Source organism: Lathyrus oleraceus, chromosome 6, assembly GCF_024323335.1.
Source record: "Lathyrus oleraceus cultivar Zhongwan6 chromosome 6, CAAS_Psat_ZW6_1.0, whole genome shotgun sequence".
NCBI lineage: Eukaryota > Viridiplantae > Streptophyta > Magnoliopsida > Fabales > Fabaceae > Lathyrus > Lathyrus oleraceus.
This window is the reverse complement of record NC_066584.1, coordinates 131,585,149-131,590,539: the sequence shown is the minus strand read 5'-3', so window position 1 is coordinate 131,590,539 and position 5,391 is coordinate 131,585,149. Positions and strand designations below refer to the sequence as shown.

The 5,391-nt window shown below is 39.4% G+C and overlaps 1 non-coding gene across 1 annotated transcript; it reads right to left on the bottom strand.

Annotated features, from left to right (window-relative positions):
* Nucleotides 1-2,543: 2,543 nt before the first annotated feature.
* LOC127098942 (small nucleolar RNA R71) lies at nucleotides 2,544-2,650 on the bottom strand. Its single transcript, XR_007793625.1, has one exon. It is a non-coding gene; the product is annotated as a small nucleolar RNA R71 (small nucleolar RNA).
* Between the last annotated feature and the right edge of the window lie 2,741 nt (nucleotides 2,651-5,391).

Below are 5,391 nucleotides of genomic sequence, written 5' to 3'. Positions count from 1 at the left end.
ATGGGTTAATGAGTCAGTCATCCTAACCTATAGTATCTGATAGATGGAATTAAGACTCTGGGAACTTTTAGAACATTATCTACATGTTTTATCCTTAGTACACTCCTTTGGGATGGTCCTTAACCAGACTCCATGCTTGTGACTCAAAACAAACCCTTGATTCTTGGTTGATCCAATCATGTCTTGCCAATGTCAGTGCAACTTGGGTGTTGATAAGGTGAAAATCATAATCCACCAAAATGGATGATTGATCTTGACAATGACTTGGTTCATCCCTTGACCTTTGTTTGTTTGCCTTGTGTTTGATCCCTTATTTGTGATTGTTGCATTCATGCATTCATGTGCATCATAACATTCATCACACAAAAAATAACTTTAAGGAACTTGATCACACTGAATTACACCGTGATTTTGACTCGGATTTCACATGTTTATTAGGACTTTATTATAATTTTGTTTGTATTATTCTCTCTTTTATCTTGTTTTCAGATATTTAGCACTTTCGAATCCTTTTTGAAGAAACGAAGCAAAAAGACCTAAAATTAGGGTTTTTCGGCGAAAATTACACACATGGCGTTGCACATGGCGACCGCTATAGGAGAAGCCATGAGTCATCAGTCATCAACTAGGAGGTAACCTCCATGTTCCCATGACCTTCCACATTTACACACATGGTGGGCGCCATGAAGGGATGGCGGGCGCCACCTTTGGAAATCACGTTCCCACTAAGGAGAAGTTGGAGGGCACCATGGTCTTTGCAAGCTGCTGAAGTCCTCTATAAATAGTTCGTTCCATTTCATTTTCAAATCATCCAACTTAGTTTACAACACTAAGCCTATATTTATCATTTGTAATAGCGGTAATCCGTCACGTCGGGGGGTTATCGCACCTTAGTGAGATTGAGTTGGGTCACTTCGAGTTGCTGTCGTCTTTAGCTTCAAGAGTCGGAGGTTTATTTTTGTACCAGATTTAAAGCCCTCCGTTTGGAGCAGGTTCTTATTTATCACTTTTATTTATTTATTTGTCATCGCATTACTTTATTTATTTTCCGCACTCACTTTACTTTATTTATTTTCCGCACTCGCTTTACTTTATTTATTTTCTGCACTCGCTTTACTTTATTTATTTTCCGCACTCGCTTTACTTTATTTATTTTCCCCACTCGCTTTACTTTATTTACTTTACACTCTTTACTCGTTCTTTACGCCTCACATTCTAAAACAAACTTTTCATCATGATCAATACCGTTGTGTTTGTTTGTGTTACCGTGTCTGGCTAAATCTTTTAAAGTTTAGAATGTAAGGATCGCGGTTAAAGTAATGTTTCACATATTGAATCTGTAGAAATACTTTAAAGGCTGTTTTTATTTTTAACTTGAGTTTTCTAAAACAAACTTGGTTAGTTTTAATTATTCAAGGAGTGCGAAAGCACCCTGGCTTAGTTATCTAGGAATTTGACTACTTTAAGGAAAAACTATTTTTGAAACTATTTTCGGACGCGTTGTTAGATCTAAAATCAGGAAACTCCTTGGGTAAAACTTTCCAAATCAAAATCACTTTTCAACTAAGTTTATAAGTCTTATTTCTTAAAAATAAGTTTACTACTTTAGGATTCTGCGCACCTTTTATAAGTGACAATAAAATGCCTTAATTTAAGGGTAAACTCGGTTCTGAATATGCGAAAGCGACAATTCCTGTTAAATGGATTCTTTTCAAGAGTAGAAAATATTTCCTCATAAGTAGTTCTATTTAGACAATCGAAACATCACTTAACTGACGTGAAATACATTCAACCTGTCTTTACCTGCATTTATTATTTACCGTTGTTTTACAAACCCAATATCTCTTTTATACCGCCTTAGATAAACCCAGTAATGATAGAAATCGATAGATTGACGATTTGGTCTCTGTGGGATCAATATTCTTTTATATTACTTTGACGCTATTCATGCACTTGCGAATTCACATGATCAAGTTTTTGGCGCCGTTGCCGGGGACCAACTTCGCAGAATTTTATACCCTGTTGTTACACCGTCTAGACTAAGGAATTATTAGCCGGTAAATGCGAAGAACTCGTAGTACCGAAAATTTAGTAGATCCTTTATCGGAACCCGAACGTTACACTCGTACACGCCTCTTACTCATCCAAATTAAGAAAGTTATGGCCGAGAATCCCGATCGGAGACCTCTTAAGGAATTTTCCCAACCCTCTGACGAGGAACCTAGTTCGAGTATAGTAAACCCCCTTATTCCTGCTAACAATTTCGAACTAAAACCGTCTTTGTTGCAATTAGTGAAATAGAACCAATACACGGGTCTCGCTACTGAGAAACTGAATCAACATTTAAAAGTTTTTATCCAAATAGCCGACACCTTTAAATCTAACGGCGCTTCACCCGATGCGATCCGTTTAAGATTATTTCCTTTCTCCCTCAGGGATAGAGCACGTTCATGGTTAGATTCACTTCCAACTAACTCAATAACTACATGGGAAGACCTTAGGAGAGTATTCCTTGCTAGATATTTCCCCCTACTAAGACTGTTGTTCTTCGCAACCAAATAACTAGATTTACTCAAAACCAAGGAGAATCGCTTTTCGAAGCTTGGGAGAGATATAAAGAGCTATTAAGAGTCTGTCCACACCATGGCCTAGAACAATGGTTGATCGTTCATACCTTCTACAATGGACTCCATTACAACACCAATATGAGCATCGACGCTGCCACAGGTGGCGCGCTGAATAACAAACCTTAGCCTGAAGCTTGTGACCTAATTTAGGATATGGCCCAAAACCATTACCAATGGGGAATGGAATGAGCATCAATAGAGAAAAAGGAGACCCGAGGTGGAATACATGAGATAAGCTCTCTAGACATGATGCAGGCAAAAATGGACGCTTTAGCCCTTAGGATCGAACATATGTCTACAAACACTAACACCGCAACAGTAGTCCACACAGAGTGCGAACTCTGTGGATCTAAAGGACACGAATCAGCGAAGTGTAACCTTTTGAACGACCTGAACACCGACTAAGTGAATTACGCCCAAGGTAACCCATTTTCAAACTCCTACAACCCTAGACAGAAGAATCATCCAAATTTCTCCTATAAAAACCAGAACCCTATCCAAAATCATGCACCTCAGAGACCACAATATTATCAAGCCCAAAAACCAAACCAACCTATGCAAGTTATGCCCTAGAAGTCTAACCTTGAGAAGATCATGGAGAGCTTTATATCGGGCCAGACTCGGAAAAATAAAGAATTCCTAAACCAGAACATTCACGTAAACGAATTGATAGCACAATTAGGAACCAAGGTTGATCAGATAATCACTCATAACAAGATGCTTAAAACCCAGATCTCACAGGTAGCACAAAACCAAGCCCCACAAACTAAACCTGGAGGATAATTCCCTGGACAACCTCAACCAAACCCTCGAGGGCAAGCTAACGCTATCTCGTTACAAAGTGGGACCGCTTACGAAGGGCCTCATAACCCAACAATGAGCGAGTCCAAAACTTCTAAAGGAAATGCACCTACCAACCAAGAAGAGGAACCGGAGGAACCCGAGAACCAAACCAACCAAGAAGGTGAAGCCAAGAATAAAACTTACAAACCACCACCCCCGTACAAGCCACCAATCCCATATCCGCAAAGACTTAAACAAACCAAAATTAGCAACCAATACCAAAAATTTATAAAAGTAATAGAAAAGCTTCATGTAGAGATTCCTTTCACCGAAGCTATCACCCAAATTCCGTCTTACGCCAAATTTCTCAAAGACATCTTAACCAACAAGCATAGGCTTGACGATCCAAAACCCTTGGAATGCAACTTTATTTCTGAGGATAAACTCGCTAAGAAGGAGAAAGACCCTAGTAGTTTTTCTATACCTTGCATTTTAGGGAGTCATGTGATCGACAAAGCTTTCCTAGACTTAGGCGCTAGTGTGAGTTTAATGCCCTTAGCTGTATGTAAAAGGTTAAACTTAGGAGAGTTACAACCAACTAAGATGTCCCTCCAATTATCCGATAGGTCTATTAAGTATCCTGTAGGCATTTTAGAAGACATCCCAGTTAGGATCGGTCAACTTTATATTCCAACAGACTTCGTGGTCATGGATATCAAAGAAGACGAAGATATCCCTATCCTTTTCGGTAGACCATTCTTATCAACAGCCGGAGCTATAATAGATGTCAAAAGAGGAAAATTAACCTTCGAAGTAGGGGATGAAAAGATCGAGTTCATTCTTTCAAAATTCCTGATGGCACCAATTCTAGGAGACGCATGTTATGCGATCGATATCATAGATGAGTGCATAGAGAATTTGATCGAGGAGAACCCGAGATCGAACCATTTTCAAACACGAATAAAAAGGATGACGAGCTAGAGGAAACGAAACTTCACGAATGTTTGGACCTTACTCCAGACCCTTCACCAAATTCTCAAAAACAAGCTCAAGAACTTAAGGAACTACCCAAGAACCTAAGATATGAGTTTTTGGATGAAGAAATGAACCACCCAGTAATAGTTAGTGCCACATTAAACCAAGACGAGACGAATCGACTCTTGAATGTTTTAAGAAGATACCCCTCTGCCTTAGGGTACAACATCTTTGATTTAAAAGGTATAAGCTCATCCTTGTGTATGCACAGGATCTCGGTAGAGGAGGATTCGAAACCTTCCAGAGAACATCAGAGGCGAATCAACCCTGTGATGAGCGAGGTGGTGAAGAAGGAAGTCCTTAAACTACTGGAAGCTGGTATAATCTATCAGATCTCTGATAGCAAATGGGTAAGTCCTGTACATGTGGTACCCAAAAAGGGAGGCATCACAGTCGTGCAGAACGAAAAGGGCGAGCATGTCGCTAAACGCATAGAAGACGGATGGCGTATGTGCATAAATTATAGGAAGCATAATAAGGCAACTAGGAAAGACCATTTCCCCCTTCCATTCATAGATCAAATGCTTATGTGTCTTTCCATACACTCTTACTTTTGTTATCTTGATGGATATTCTGGATTTTTCCAAATACCCAGACACCCCGAGGATCAAGAGAAAATAACCTTTACCTGTCCTTACAGAATGTTTGCTTACAGACAAATGCCGTTTGGACTCTGTAAAGTGCCAGCTACTTTCCAATATTGTATGATGTCAATCTTTGCAGATTATCTCAACGGAATCATGGAAGTATTCATGGACGACTTCTCGGTGTGTGGATTAGACTTTGAAGACTGCCTTATTAACCTTGAGAAAATCCTAGAGAGATACGTAGAAGTTAACCTTGTGTTAAACTGGGAGAAGTGCCACTTTATGGTCAAAGAAGGCATAGTGTTAGGGCATATAATATCTGAAAGAGGCATTGAGGTCGATAAAGCAAAGATAGAATT